The 13,621-nt window shown below is 51.1% G+C and overlaps 21 non-coding genes across 21 annotated transcripts; all 21 read left to right on the top strand.

Annotated features, from left to right (window-relative positions):
* Positions 1–1,188: 1,188 nt before the first annotated feature.
* On the top strand, positions 1,189–1,259 carry TRNAG-GCC (transfer RNA glycine (anticodon GCC)). Its single transcript has one exon. It is a non-coding gene; the product is annotated as a tRNA-Gly (tRNA).
* A 350-nt stretch (positions 1,260–1,609) lies between these two features.
* Positions 1,610–1,680, top strand: TRNAG-CCC (transfer RNA glycine (anticodon CCC)). Its single transcript has one exon. It is a non-coding gene; the product is annotated as a tRNA-Gly (tRNA).
* A 555-nt stretch (positions 1,681–2,235) lies between these two features.
* Positions 2,236–2,306, top strand: TRNAG-GCC (transfer RNA glycine (anticodon GCC)). The gene has a single exon. It is a non-coding gene; the product is annotated as a tRNA-Gly (tRNA).
* A 350-nt stretch (positions 2,307–2,656) lies between these two features.
* On the top strand, positions 2,657–2,727 carry TRNAG-CCC (transfer RNA glycine (anticodon CCC)). Its single transcript has one exon. It is a non-coding gene; the product is annotated as a tRNA-Gly (tRNA).
* A 555-nt stretch (positions 2,728–3,282) lies between these two features.
* TRNAG-GCC (transfer RNA glycine (anticodon GCC)) lies at positions 3,283–3,353 on the top strand. The gene has a single exon. It is a non-coding gene; the product is annotated as a tRNA-Gly (tRNA).
* Positions 3,354–3,703: 350 nt separating this feature from the next.
* TRNAG-CCC (transfer RNA glycine (anticodon CCC)) lies at positions 3,704–3,774 on the top strand. Its single transcript has one exon. It is a non-coding gene; the product is annotated as a tRNA-Gly (tRNA).
* A 555-nt stretch (positions 3,775–4,329) lies between these two features.
* On the top strand, positions 4,330–4,400 carry TRNAG-GCC (transfer RNA glycine (anticodon GCC)). The gene has a single exon. It is a non-coding gene; the product is annotated as a tRNA-Gly (tRNA).
* A 350-nt stretch (positions 4,401–4,750) lies between these two features.
* TRNAG-CCC (transfer RNA glycine (anticodon CCC)) lies at positions 4,751–4,821 on the top strand. Its single transcript has one exon. It is a non-coding gene; the product is annotated as a tRNA-Gly (tRNA).
* Positions 4,822–5,386: 565 nt separating this feature from the next.
* Positions 5,387–5,457, top strand: TRNAG-GCC (transfer RNA glycine (anticodon GCC)). Its single transcript has one exon. It is a non-coding gene; the product is annotated as a tRNA-Gly (tRNA).
* Positions 5,458–7,418: 1,961 nt separating this feature from the next.
* Positions 7,419–7,489, top strand: TRNAG-GCC (transfer RNA glycine (anticodon GCC)). The gene has a single exon. It is a non-coding gene; the product is annotated as a tRNA-Gly (tRNA).
* A 350-nt stretch (positions 7,490–7,839) lies between these two features.
* Positions 7,840–7,910, top strand: TRNAG-CCC (transfer RNA glycine (anticodon CCC)). The gene has a single exon. It is a non-coding gene; the product is annotated as a tRNA-Gly (tRNA).
* Positions 7,911–8,465: 555 nt separating this feature from the next.
* TRNAG-GCC (transfer RNA glycine (anticodon GCC)) lies at positions 8,466–8,536 on the top strand. The gene has a single exon. It is a non-coding gene; the product is annotated as a tRNA-Gly (tRNA).
* Positions 8,537–8,886: 350 nt separating this feature from the next.
* On the top strand, positions 8,887–8,957 carry TRNAG-CCC (transfer RNA glycine (anticodon CCC)). The gene has a single exon. It is a non-coding gene; the product is annotated as a tRNA-Gly (tRNA).
* Positions 8,958–9,522: 565 nt separating this feature from the next.
* On the top strand, positions 9,523–9,593 carry TRNAG-GCC (transfer RNA glycine (anticodon GCC)). The gene has a single exon. It is a non-coding gene; the product is annotated as a tRNA-Gly (tRNA).
* Positions 9,594–9,943: 350 nt separating this feature from the next.
* Positions 9,944–10,014, top strand: TRNAG-CCC (transfer RNA glycine (anticodon CCC)). The gene has a single exon. It is a non-coding gene; the product is annotated as a tRNA-Gly (tRNA).
* Positions 10,015–10,569: 555 nt separating this feature from the next.
* Positions 10,570–10,640, top strand: TRNAG-GCC (transfer RNA glycine (anticodon GCC)). The gene has a single exon. It is a non-coding gene; the product is annotated as a tRNA-Gly (tRNA).
* Positions 10,641–10,990: 350 nt separating this feature from the next.
* TRNAG-CCC (transfer RNA glycine (anticodon CCC)) lies at positions 10,991–11,061 on the top strand. The gene has a single exon. It is a non-coding gene; the product is annotated as a tRNA-Gly (tRNA).
* Positions 11,062–11,616: 555 nt separating this feature from the next.
* On the top strand, positions 11,617–11,687 carry TRNAG-GCC (transfer RNA glycine (anticodon GCC)). The gene has a single exon. It is a non-coding gene; the product is annotated as a tRNA-Gly (tRNA).
* Positions 11,688–12,037: 350 nt separating this feature from the next.
* On the top strand, positions 12,038–12,108 carry TRNAG-CCC (transfer RNA glycine (anticodon CCC)). Its single transcript has one exon. It is a non-coding gene; the product is annotated as a tRNA-Gly (tRNA).
* Positions 12,109–12,663: 555 nt separating this feature from the next.
* TRNAG-GCC (transfer RNA glycine (anticodon GCC)) lies at positions 12,664–12,734 on the top strand. The gene has a single exon. It is a non-coding gene; the product is annotated as a tRNA-Gly (tRNA).
* A 350-nt stretch (positions 12,735–13,084) lies between these two features.
* TRNAG-CCC (transfer RNA glycine (anticodon CCC)) lies at positions 13,085–13,155 on the top strand. The gene has a single exon. It is a non-coding gene; the product is annotated as a tRNA-Gly (tRNA).
* The last annotated feature ends 466 nt before the right edge of the window (positions 13,156–13,621 follow it).

Here is a 13,621-nt window from a genome sequence, read left to right as displayed (position 1 = left end):
TAGAACCTGGCCGTTCGTGGCCAAGTGAGTGAGAAGGACTGCCAGGGCAGCGCAGCTCCCATTCACCCACCGGAGCTGGCGCCATCCTCATGTCACTGCAGTGCTCTGTTAAATCAGCTGCTCTGGGCTGCAATGGTCCAGAGCACTGTAGCGCCAGTGTGCAGCATGAAAGGCATTGGTGGTTCAGTGGTAGAATTCTCGCCTGCCACGCGTGAGGCCCGGGTTCGATTCCCGGCCAATGCATGAGCGTTTTGCACATGTACCTTTCGTTGACTTTGAAGCATCGTGAAAAGGAAGAGACCGAACAAAAAAACAAGCCTTGATTGCCTTGCTTGCCTTATTTCTGCTACTAGCGATCACTCTGCTGATCCCTTTTAGTAGAAGGGGCCGCTGCGCCTTGACTGGAAGCAGGGCAATCTCAGATTATGCAAACAGCTCATAGAGGCCCAGCCCGAGTAGGCGCCAGTCTCACACGTCTGCAAAGGCCTTCAATGAGGCTTTCAGCAGAAGTCAAGAGTTTACGAGTGACCATTCGCATGGAACTGGCAGGTGTGTTAAATCAAGCGCTCTACCGCAGTAATGCTGCTTGTCAGCCGGAAGCGGGAGGCCCGGGTTCGATTCCCGGCCAATGCATGGCACTTTTGTAGACGTGTCTCTTGATATTTTAAAAGGCATGGGAAAAGAAAAATGGAAACGGTAGATAAGATGATTGCATTGCTTGTCTGTTTTCTGCGCAAAGAAAGCACTCTGCTGCCCTCTTTTAGCAGAAGATGGAACTGCAGTTTCAACTTAAGGCGGGAAACCTTCTATTATGCAAATAATTCCCAGAAGACCCCAGAAGCCCAGATTGAAAGGGTGTCAGCCTCGTGTGGCTGCAAAGATATACCCTGAGTCCTGCAGTAGAAGTCTGGCTTTCCTGAGGCACGGTGCTCAGGGAACTGCACTCAGAGTAGCAACCCATACAAAGGCCACCCTCATCTACCAGTGTGCTTGCCTCTGTCCACTTTTCCTGTCTATAGAACCTGGCCGTTCGTGGCCAAGTGAGTGAGAAGGACTGCCAGGGCAGCGCAGCTCCCATTCACCCACCGGAGCTGGCGCCATCCTCATGTCACTGCAGTGCTCTGTTAAATCAGCTGCTCTGGGCTGCAATGGTCCAGAGCACTGTAGCGCCAGTGTGCAGCATGTAAGGCATTGGTGGTTCAGTGGTAGAATTCTCGCCTGCCACGCGGGAGGCCCGGGTTCGATTCCCGGCCAATGCATGAGCGTTTTGCACATGTACCTTTCGTTGACTTTGAAGCATCGTGAAAAGGAAGAGATCAAACAAAAAAACAAGCCTTGATTGCCTTGCTTGCCTTATTTCTGCTACTAGCGATCACTCTGCTGATCCCTTTTAGTAGAAGGGGCCGCTGCGCCTTGACTGGAAGCAGGGCAATCTCAGATTATGCAAACAGCTCATAGAGGCCCAGCTCGAGTAGGTGCCAGTCTCACACGTCTGCAAAGGCCTTCAATGAGGCTTTCAGCAGAAGTCAAGAGTTTACGAGTGACCATTCGCATGGAACTGGCAGGTGTGTTAAATCAAGCACTCTACCGCAGTAATGCTGCTTGTCAAGCATTGGTAGTTCAGTGGTAGAATTCTCGCTTCCCAAGCGGGAGGCCCGGGTTCGATTCCCGGCCAATGCATGGCACTTTTGTAGACGTGTCTCTTGATATTTTAAAAGGCATGGGAAAAGAAAAATGGAAACGGTAGATAAGATGATTGCATTGCTTGTCTGTTTTCTGCGCAAAGAAAGCACTCTGCTGCCCTCTTTTAGCAGAAGATGGAACTGCAGTTTCAACTTAAGGCGGGAAACCTTCTATTATGCAAATAATTCCCAGAAGACCCCAGAAGCCCAGATTGAAAGGGTGTCAGCCTCGTGTGGCTGCAAAGATATCCCCTGAGTCCTGCAGTAGAAGTCTGGCTTTCCTGAGGCACGGTGCTCAGGGAACTGCACTCAGAGTAGCGACCCATACAAAGGCCACCCTCATCTACCAGTGTGCTTGCCTCTGTCCACTTTTCCTGTCTATAGAACCTGGCCGTTCGTGGCCAAGTGAGTGAGAAGGACTGCCAGGGCAGCGCAGCTCCCATTCACCCACCGGAGCTGGCGCCATCCTCATGTCACTGCAGTGCTCTGTTAAATCAGCTGCTCTGGGCTGCAATGGTCCAGAGCACTGTAGCGCCAGTGTGCAGCATGTAAGGCATTGGTGGTTCAGTGGTAGAATTCTCGCCTGCCACGCGGGAGGCCCGGGTTCGATTCCCGGCCAATGCATGAGCGTTTTGCACATGTACCTTTCGTTGACTTTGAAGCATCGTGAAAAGGAAGTGATCAAACAAAAAAACAAGCCTTGATTGCCTTGCTTGCCTTATTTCTGCTACTAGCGATCACTCTGCTGATCCCTTTTAGTAGAAGGGGCCGCTGCGCCTTGACTGGAAGCAGGGCAATCTCAGATTATGCAAACAGCTCATAGAGGCCCAGCTCGAGTAGGTGCCAGTCTCACACGTCTGCAAAGGCCTTCAATGAGGCTTTCAGCAGAAGTCAAGAGTTTACGAGTGACCATTCGCATGGAACTGGCAGGTGTGTTAAATCAAGCGCTCTACCGCAGTAATGCTGCTTGTCAAGCATTGGTAGTTCAGTGGTAGAATTCTCGCTTCCCAAGCGGGAGGCCCGGGTTCGATTCCCGGCCAATGCATGGCACTTTTGTAGACGTGTCTCTTGATATTTTAAAAGGCATGGGAAAAGAAAAATGGAAACGGTAGATAAGATGATTGCATTGCTTGTCTGTTTTCTGCGCAAAGAAAGCACTCTGCTGCCCTCTTTTAGCAGAAGATGGAACTGCAGTTTCAACTTAAGGCGGGAAACCTTCTATTATGCAAATAATTCCCAGAAGACCCCAGAAGCCCAGATTGAAAGGGTGTCAGCCTCGTGTGGCTGCAAAGATATCCCCTGAGTCCTGCAGTAGAAGTCTGGCTTTCCTGAGGCACGGTGCTCAGGGAACTGCACTCAGAGTAGCGACCCATACAAAGGCCACCCTCATCTACCAGTGTGCTTGCCTCTGTCCACTTTTCCTGTCTATAGAACCTGGCCGTTCGTGGCCAAGTGAGTGAGAAGGACTGCCAGGGCAGCGCAGCTCCCATTCACCCACCGGAGCTGGCGCCATCCTCATGTCACTGCAGTGCTCTGTTAAATCAGCTGCTCTGGGCTGCAATGGTCCAGAGCACTGTAGCGCCAGTGTGCAGCATGTAAGGCATTGGTGGTTCAGTGGTAGAATTCTCGCCTGCCACGCGGGAGGCCCGGGTTCGATTCCCGGCCAATGCATGAGCGTTTTGCACATGTACCTTTCGTTGACTTTGAAGCATCGTGAAAAGGAAGAGATCAAACAAAAAAACAAGCCTTGATTGCCTTGCTTGCCTTATTTCTGCTACTAGCGATCACTCTGCTGATCCCTTTTAGTAGAAGGGGCCGCTGCGCCTTGACTGGAAGCAGGGCAATCTCAGATTATGCAAACAGCTCATAGAGGCCCAGCCCGAGTAGGTGCCAGTCTCACACGTCTGCAAAGGCCTTCAATGAGGCTTTCAGCAGAAGTGAAGAGTTTACGAGTGACCATTCGCATGGAACTGGCAGGTGTGTTAAATCAAGCGCTCTACCGCAGTAATGCTGCTTGTCAAGCATTGGTAGTTCAGTGGTAGAATTCTCGCTTCCCAAGCGGGAGTCCCGGGTTCGATTCCCGGCCAATGCATGGCACTTTTGTAGACGTGTCTCTTGATATTTTAAAAGGCATGGGAAAAGAAAAATGGAAACGGTAGATAAGATGATTGCATTGCTTGTCTGTTTTCTGCGCAAAGAAAGCACTCTGCTGCCCTCTTTTAGCAGAAGATGGAACTGCAGTTTCAAATTAAGGCGGGAAACCTTCTATTATGCAAATAATTCCCAGAAGACCCCAGAAGCCCAGATTGAAAGGGTGTCAGCCTCGTGTGGCTGCAAAGATATCCCCTGAGTCCTGCAGTAGAAGTCTGGCTTTCCTGAGGCACGGTGCTCAGGGAACTGCACTCAGAGTAGCGACCCATACAAAGGCCACCCTCATCTACCAGTGTGCTTGCCTCTGTCCACTTTTCCTGTCTATAGAACCTGGCCGTTCGTGGCCAAGTGAGTGAGAAGGACTGCCAGGGCAGCGCAGCTCCCATTCACCCACCGGAGCTGGCGCCATCCTCATGTCACTGCAGTGCTCTGTTAAATCAGCTGCTCTGGGCTGCAATGGTCCAGAGCACTGTAGCGCCAGTGTGCAGCATGTAAGGCATTGGTGGTTCAGTGGTAGAATTCTCGCCTGCCACGCGGGAGGCCCGGGTTCGATTCCCGGCCAATGCATGAGCGTTTTGCACATGTACCTTTCGTTGACTTTGAAGCATCGTGAAAAGGAAGAGATCAAACAAAAAAACAAGCCTTGATTGCCTTGCTTGCCTTATTTCTGCTACTAGCGATCACTCTGCTGATCCCTTTTAGTAGAAGGGGCCGCTGCGCCTTGACTGGAAGCAGGGCAATCTCAGATTATGCAAACAGCTCATAGAGGCCCAGCTCGAGTAGGTGCCAGTCTCACACGTCTGCAAAGGCCTTCAATGAGGCTTTCAGCAGAAGTCAAGAGTTTACGAGTGACCATTCGCATGGAACTGGCAGGTGTGTTAAATCAAGCGCTCTACCGCAGTAATGCTGCTTGTCAAGCATTGGTAGTTCAGTGGTAGAATTCTCGCTTCCCAAGCGGGAGGCCCGGGTTCGATTCCTGGCCAATGCATGGCACTTTTGTAGACGTGTCTCTTGATATTTTAAAAGGCATGGGAAAAGAAAAATGGAAACGGTAGATAAGATGATTGCATTGCTTCTCTGTTTTCTGCGCAAAGAAAGCACTCTGCTGCCCTCTTTTAGCAGAAGATGGAACTGCAGTTTCAACTTAAGGCGGGAAACCTTCTATTATGCAAATAATTCCCAGAAGACCCCAGAAGCCCAGATTGAAAGGGTGTCAGCCTCGTGTGGCTGCAAAGATATCCACTGAGTCCTGCAGTAGAAGTCTGGCTTTCCTGAGGCACGGTGCTCAGGGAACTGCACTCTGAGTAGCGACCCATACAAAGGCCACCCTCATCTACCAGTGTGCTTGCCTCTGTCCACTTTTCCTGTCTATAGAACCTGGCCGTTCGTGGCCGTTCGTGGCCAAGTGAGTGAGAAGGACTGCCAGGGCAGCGCAGCTCCCATTCACCCACCGGAGCTGGCGCCATCCTCATGTCACTGCAGTGCTCTGTTAAATCAGCTGCTCTGGGCTGCAATGGTCCAGAGCACTGTAGCGCCAGTGTGCAGCATGAAAGGCATTGGTGGTTCAGTGGTAGAATTCTCGCCTGCCATGCGGGAGGCCCGGGTTCGATTCCCGGCCAATGCATGAGCGTTTTGCACATGTACCTTTCGTTGACTTTGAAGCATCGTGAAAAGGAAAAGACCGAACAAAAAAACAAGCCTTGATTGCCTTGCTTGCCTTATTTCTGCTACTAGCGATCACTCTGCTGATCCCTTTTAGTAGAAGGGGCCGCTGCGCCTTGACTGGAAGCAGGGCAATCTCAGATTATGCAAAACGCTCATAGAGGCCCAGCCCGAGTAGGTGCCAGTCTCACACGTCTGCAAAGGCCTTCAATGAGGCTTTCAGCAGAAGTCAAGAGTTTACGAGTGACCATTCGCATGGAACTGGCAGGTGTGTTAAATCAAGCGCTCTACCGCAGTAATGCTGCTTGTCAGCCGGAAGCGGGAGGCCCGGGTTCGATTCCCGGCCAATGCATGGCACTTTTGTAGACGTGTCTCTTGATATTTTAAAAGGCATGGGAAAAGAAAAATGGAAACGGTAGATAAGATGATTGCATTGCTTGTCTGTTTTCTGCGCAAAGAAAGCACTCTGCTGCCCTCTTTTAGCAGAAGATGGAACTGCAGTTTCAACTTAAGGCGGGAAACCTTCTATTATGCAAATAATTCCCAGAAGACCCCAGAAGCCCAGATTGAAAGGGTGTCAGCCTCGTGTGGCTGCAAAGATATCCCCTGAGTCCTGCAGTAGAAGTCTGGCTTTCCTGAGGCACGGTGCTCAGGGAACTGCACTCAGAGTAGCGACCCATACAAAGGCCACCCTCATCTACCAGTGTGCTTGCCTCTGTCCACTTTTCCTGTCTATAGAACCTGGCCGTTCGTGGCCAAGTGAGTGAGAAGGACTGCCAGGGCAGCGCAGCTCCCATTCACCCACCGGAGCTGGCGCCATCCTCATGTCACTGCAGTGCTCTGTTAAATCAGCTGCTCTGGGCTGCAATGGTCCAGAGCACTGTAGCGCCAGTGTGCAGCATGAAAGGCATTGGTGGTTCAGTGGTAGAATTCTCGCCTGCCACGCGTGAGGCCCGGGTTCGATTCCCGGCCAATGCATGAGCGTTTTGCACATGTACCTTTCGTTGACTTTGAAGCATCGTGAAAAGGAAGAGACCGAACAAAAAAACAAGCCTTGATTGCCTTGCTTGCCTTATTTCTGCTACTAGCGATCACTCTGCTGATCCCTTTTAGTAGAAGGGGCCGCTGCGCCTTGACTGGAAGCAGGGCAATCTCAGATTATGCAAACAGCTCATAGAGGCCCAGCCCGAGTAGGCGCCAGTCTCACACGTCTGCAAAGGCCTTCAATGAGGCTTTCAGCAGAAGTCAAGAGTTTACGAGTGACCATTCGCATGGAACTGGCAGGTGTGTTAAATCAAGCGCTCTACCGCAGTAATGCTGCTTGTCAGCCGGAAGCGGGAGGCCCGGGTTCGATTCCCGGCCAATGCATGGCACTTTTGTAGACGTGTCTCTTGATATTTTAAAAGGCATGGGAAAAGAAAAATGGAAACGGTAGATAAGATGATTGCATTGCTTGTCTGTTTTCTGCGCAAAGAAAGCACTCTGCTGCCCTCTTTTAGCAGAAGATGGAACTGCAGTTTCAACTTAAGGCGGGAAACCTTCTATTATGCAAATAATTCCCAGAAGACCCCAGAAGCCCAGATTGAAAGGGTGTCAGCCTCGTGTGGCTGCAAAGATATACCCTGAGTCCTGCAGTAGAAGTCTGGCTTTCCTGAGGCACGGTGCTCAGGGAACTGCACTCAGAGTAGCAACCCATACAAAGGCCACCCTCATCTACCAGTGTGCTTGCCTCTGTCCACTTTTCCTGTCTATAGAACCTGGCCGTTCGTGGCCAAGTGAGTGAGAAGGACTGCCAGGGCAGCGCAGCTCCCATTCACCCACCGGAGCTGGCGCCATCCTCATGTCACTGCAGTGCTCTGTTAAATCAGCTGCTCTGGGCTGCAATGGTCCAGAGCACTGTAGCGCCAGTGTGCAGCATGTAAGGCATTGGTGGTTCAGTGGTAGAATTCTCGCCTGCCACGCGGGAGGCCCGGGTTCGATTCCCGGCCAATGCATGAGCGTTTTGCACATGTACCTTTCGTTGACTTTGAAGCATCGTGAAAAGGAAGAGATCAAACAAAAAAACAAGCCTTGATTGCCTTGCTTGCCTTATTTCTGCTACTAGCGATCACTCTGCTGATCCCTTTTAGTAGAAGGGGCCGCTGCGCCTTGACTGGAAGCAGGGCAATCTCAGATTATGCAAACAGCTCATAGAGGCCCAGCTCGAGTAGGTGCCAGTCTCACACGTCTGCAAAGGCCTTCAATGAGGCTTTCAGCAGAAGTCAAGAGTTTACGAGTGACCATTCGCATGGAACTGGCAGGTGTGTTAAATCAAGCACTCTACCGCAGTAATGCTGCTTGTCAAGCATTGGTAGTTCAGTGGTAGAATTCTCGCTTCCCAAGCGGGAGGCCCGGGTTCGATTCCCGGCCAATGCATGGCACTTTTGTAGACGTGTCTCTTGATATTTTAAAAGGCATGGGAAAAGAAAAATGGAAACGGTAGATAAGATGATTGCATTGCTTGTCTGTTTTCTGCGCAAAGAAAGCACTCTGCTGCCCTCTTTTAGCAGAAGATGGAACTGCAGTTTCAACTTAAGGCGGGAAACCTTCTATTATGCAAATAATTCCCAGAAGACCCCAGAAGCCCAGATTGAAAGGGTGTCAGCCTCGTGTGGCTGCAAAGATATCCCCTGAGTCCTGCAGTAGAAGTCTGGCTTTCCTGAGGCACGGTGCTCAGGGAACTGCACTCAGAGTAGCGACCCATACAAAGGCCACCCTCATCTACCAGTGTGCTTGCCTCTGTCCACTTTTCCTGTCTATAGAACCTGGCCGTTCGTGGCCAAGTGAGTGAGAAGGACTGCCAGGGCAGCGCAGCTCCCATTCACCCACCGGAGCTGGCGCCATCCTCATGTCACTGCAGTGCTCTGTTAAATCAGCTGCTCTGGGCTGCAATGGTCCAGAGCACTGTAGCGCCAGTGTGCAGCATGTAAGGCATTGGTGGTTCAGTGGTAGAATTCTCGCCTGCCACGCGGGAGGCCCGGGTTCGATTCCCGGCCAATGCATGAGCGTTTTGCACATGTACCTTTCGTTGACTTTGAAGCATCGTGAAAAGGAAGAGATCAAACAAAAAAACAAGCCTTGATTGCCTTGCTTGCCTTATTTCTGCTACTAGCGATCACTCTGCTGATCCCTTTTAGTAGAAGGGGCCGCTGCGCCTTGACTGGAAGCAGGGCAATCTCAGATTATGCAAACAGCTCATAGAGGCCCAGCTCGAGTAGGTGCCAGTCTCACACGTCTGCAAAGGCCTTCAATGAGGCTTTCAGCAGAAGTCAAGAGTTTACGAGTGACCATTCGCATGGAACTGGCAGGTGTGTTAAATCAAGCGCTCTACCGCAGTAATGCTGCTTGTCAAGCATTGGTAGTTCAGTGGTAGAATTCTCGCTTCCCAAGCGGGAGGCCCGGGTTCGATTCCCGGCCAATGCATGGCACTTTTGTAGACGTGTCTCTTGATATTTTAAAAGGCATGGGAAAAGAAAAATGGAAACGGTAGATAAGATGATTGCATTGCTTGTCTGTTTTCTGCGCAAAGAAAGCACTCTGCTGCCCTCTTTTAGCAGAAGATGGAACTGCAGTTTCAACTTAAGGCGGGAAACCTTCTATTATGCAAATAATTCCCAGAAGACCCCAGAAGCCCAGATTGAAAGGGTGTCAGCCTCGTGTGGCTGCAAAGATATCCACTGAGTCCTGCAGTAGAAGTCTGGCTTTCCTGAGGCACGGTGCTCAGGGAACTGCACTCAGAGTAGCGACCCATACAAAGGCCACCCTCATCTACCAGTGTGCTTGCCTCTGTCCACTTTTCCTGTCTATAGAACCTGGCCGTTCGTGGCCGTTCGTGGCCAAGTGAGTGAGAAGGACTGCCAGGGCAGCGCAGCTCCCATTCACCCACCGGAGCTGGCGCCATCCTCATGTCACTGCAGTGCTCTGTTAAATCAGCTGCTCTGGGCTGCAATGGTCCAGAGCACTGTAGCGCCAGTGTGCAGCATGTAAGGCATTGGTGGTTCAGTGGTAGAATTCTCGCCTGCCACGCGGGAGGCCCGGGTTCGATTCCCGGCCAATGCATGAGCGTTTTGCACATGTACCTTTCGTTGACTTTGAAGCATCGTGAAAAGGAAGAGACCGAACAAAAAAACAAGCCTTGATTGCCTTGCTTGCCTTATTTCTGCTACTAGCGATCACTCTGCTGATCCCTTTTAGTAGAAGGGGCCGCTGCGCCTTGACTGGAAGCAGGGCAATCTCAGATTATGCAAACAGCTCATAGAGGCCCAGCCCGAGTAGGTGCCAGTCTCACACGTCTGCAAAGGCCTTCAATGAGGCTTTCAGCAGAAGTGAAGAGTTTACAAGTGACCATTCGCATGGAACTGGCAGGTGTGTTAAATCAAGCGCTCTACCGCAGTAATGCTGCTTGTCAGGCATTGGTAGTTCAGTGGTAGAATTCTCGCTTCCCAAGCGGGAGGCCCGGGTTCGATTCCCGGCCAATGCATGGCACTTTTGTAGACGTGTCTCTTGATATTTTAAAAGGCATGGGAAAAGAAAAATGGAAACGGTAGATAAGATGATTGCATTGCTTGTCTGTTTTCTGCGCAAAGAAAGCACTCTGCTGCCCTCTTTTAGCAGAAGATGGAACTGCAGTTTCAACTTAAGGCGGGAAACCTTCTATTATGCAAATAATTCCCAGAAGACCCCAGAAGCCCAGATTGAAAGGGTGTCAGCCTCGTGTGGCTGCAAAGATATCCCCTGAGTCCTGCAGTAGAAGTCTGGCTTTCCTGAGGCACGGTGCTCAGGGAACTGCACTCAGAGTAGCGACCCATACAAAGGCCACCCTCATCTACCAGTGTGCTTGCCTCTGTCCACTTTTCCTGTCTATAGAACCTGGCCGTTCGTGGCCAAGTGAGTGAGAAGGACTGCCAGGGCAGCGCAGCTCCCATTCACCCACCGGAGCTGGCGCCATCCTCATGTCACTGCAGTGCTCTGTTAAATCAGCTGCTCTGGGCTGCAATGGTCCAGAGCACTGTAGCGCCAGTGTGCAGCATGTAAGGCATTGGTGGTTCAGTGGTAGAATTCTCGCCTGCCACGCGGGAGGCCCGGGTTCGATTCCCGGCCAATGCATGAGCGTTTTGCACATGTACCTTTCGTTGACTTTGAAGCATCGTGAAAAGGAAGAGATCAAACAAAAAAACAAGCCTTGATTGCCTTGCTTGCCTTATTTCTGCTACTAGCGATCACTCTGCTGATCCCTTTTAGTAGAAGGGGCCGCTGCGCCTTGACTGGAAGCAGGGCAATCTCAGATTATGCAAACAGCTCATAGAGGCCCAGCCCGAGTAGGTGCCAGTCTCACACGTCTGCAAAGGCCTTCAATGAGGCTTTCAGCAGAAGTCAAGAGTTTACGAGTGACCATTCGCATGGAACTGGCAGGTGTGTTAAATCAAGCGCTCTACCGCAGTAATGCTGCTTGTCAAGCATTGGTAGTTCAGTGGTAGAATTCTCGCTTCCCAAGCGGGAGGCCCGGGTTCGATTCCCGGCCAATGCATGGCACTTTTGTAGACGTGTCTCTTGATATTTTAAAAGGCATGGGAAAAGAAAAATGGAAACGGTAGATAAGATGATTGCATTGCTTGTCTGTTTTCTGCGCAAAGAAAGCACTCTGCTGCCCTCTTTTAGCAGAAGATGGAACTGCAGTTTCAACTTAAGGCGGGAAACCTTCTATTATGCAAATAATTCCCAGAAGACCCCAGAAGCCCAGATTGAAAGGGTGTCAGCCTCGTGTGGCTGCAAAGATATCCCCTGAGTCCTGCAGTAGAAGTCTGGCTTTCCTGAGGCACGGTGCTCAGGGAACTGCACTCAGAGTAGCGACCCATACAAAGGCCACCCTCATCTACCAGTGTGCTTGCCTCTGTCCACTTTTCCTGTCTATAGAACCTGGCCGTTCGTGGCCAAGTGAGTGAGAAGGACTGCCAGGGCAGCGCAGCTCCCATTCACCCACCGGAGCTGGCGCCATCCTCATGTCACTGCAGTGCTCTGTTAAATCAGCTGCTCTGGGCTGCAATGGTCCAGAGCACTGTAGCGCCAGTGTGCAGCATGTAAGGCATTGGTGGTTCAGTGGTAGAATTCTCGCCTGCCACGCGGGAGGCCCGGGTTCGATTCCCGGCCAATGCATGAGCGTTTTGCACATGTACCTTTCGTTGACTTTGAAGCATCGTGAAAAGGAAGAGATCAAACAAAAAAACAAGCCTTGATTGCCTTGCTTGCCTTATTTCTGCTACTAGCGATCACTCTGCTGATCCCTTTTAGTAGAAGGGGCCGCTGCGCCTTGACTGGAAGCAGGGCAATCTCAGATTATGCAAACAGCTCATAGAGGCCCAGCCCGAGTAGGTGCCAGTCTCACACGTCTGCAAAGGCCTTCAATGAGGCTTTCAGCAGAAGTCAAGAGTTTACGAGTGACCATTCGCATGGAACTGGCAGGTGTGTTAAATCAAGCGCTCTACCGCAGTAATGCTGCTTGTCAAGCATTGGTAGTTCAGTGGTAGAATTCTCGCTTCCCAAGCGGGAGGCCCGGGTTCGATTCCCGGCCAATGCATGGCACTTTTGTAGACGTGTCTCTTGATATTTTAAAAGGCATGGGAAAAGAAAAATGGAAACGGTAGATAAGATGATTGCATTGCTTGTCTGTTTTCTGCGCAAAGAAAGCACTCTGCTGCCCTCTTTTAGCAGAAGATGGAACTGCAGTTTCAACTTAAGGCGGGAAACCTTCTATTATGCAAATAATTCCCAGAAGACCCCAGAAGCCCAGATTGAAAGGGTGTCAGCCTCGTGTGGCTGCAAAGATATCCCCTGAGTCCTGCAGTAGAAGTCTGGCTTTCCTGAGGCACGGTGCTCAGGGAACTGCACTCAGAGTAGCGACCCATACAAAGGCCACCCTCATCTACCAGTGTGCTTGCCTCTGTCCACTTTTCCTGTCTATAGAACCTGGCCGTTCGTGGCCAAGTGAGTGAGAAGGACTGCCAGGGCAGCGCAGCTCCCATTCACCCACCGGAGCTGGCGCCATCCTCATGTCACTGCAGTGCTCTGTTAAATCAGCTGCTCTGGGCTGCAATGGTCCAGAGCACTGTAGCGCCAGTGTGCAGCATGTAAGGCATTGGTGGTTCAGTGGTAGAATTCTCGCCTGCCACGCGGGAGGCCCGGGTTCGATTCCCGGCCAATGCATGAGCGTTTTGCACATGTACCTTTCGTTGACTTTGAAGCATCGTGAAAAGGAAGAGATCAAACAAAAAAACAAGCCTTGATTGCCTTGCTTGCCTTATTTCTGCTACTAGCGATCACTCTGCTGATCCCTTTTAGTAGAAGGGGCCGCTGCGCCTTGACTGGAAGCAGGGCAATCTCAGATTATGCAAACAGCTCATAGAGGCCCAGCTCGAGTAGGTGCCAGTCTCACACGTCTGCAAAGGCCTTCAATGAGGCTTTCAGCAGAAGTCAAGAGTTTACGAGTGACCATTCGCATGGAACTGGCAGGTGTGTTAAATCAAGCGCTCTACCGCAGTAATGCTGCTTGTCAAGCATTGGTAGTTCAGTGGTAGAATTCTCGCTTCCCAAGCGGGAGGCCCGGGTTCGATTCCCGGCCAATGCATGGCACTTTTGTAGACGTGTCTCTTGATATTTTAAAAGGCATGGGAAAAGAAAAATGGAAACGGTAGATAAGATGATTGCATTGCTTGTCTGTTTTCTGCGCAAAGAAAGCACTCTGCTGCCCTCTTTTAGCAGAAGATGGAACTGCAGTTTCAACTTAAGGCGGGAAACCTTCTATTATGCAAATAATTCCCAGAAGACCCCAGAAGCCCAGATTGAAAGGGTGTCAGCCTCGTGTGGCTGCAAAGATATCCACTGAGTCCTGCAGTAGAAGTCTGGCTTTCCTGAGGCACGGTGCTCAGGGAACTGCACTCAGAGTAGCGACCCATACAAAGGCCACCCTCATCTACCAGTGTGCTTGCCTCTGTCCACTTTTCCTGTCTATAGAACCTGGCCGTTCGTGGCCAAGTGAGTGAGAAGGACTGCCAGGGCAGCGCAGCTCCCATTCACCCACCGGAGCTGGCGCC

The sequence above is a fragment of the Ambystoma mexicanum genome, chromosome 1p, assembly GCF_040938575.1.
Source record: "Ambystoma mexicanum isolate Mex_15411 chromosome 1p, UKY_AmexF1_1, whole genome shotgun sequence".
Classification (NCBI taxonomy): domain Eukaryota; kingdom Metazoa; phylum Chordata; class Amphibia; order Caudata; family Ambystomatidae; genus Ambystoma; species Ambystoma mexicanum.
Note: the sequence above shows the minus strand (reverse complement) of the source record. Positions and strands in the feature narration are given on the sequence as shown.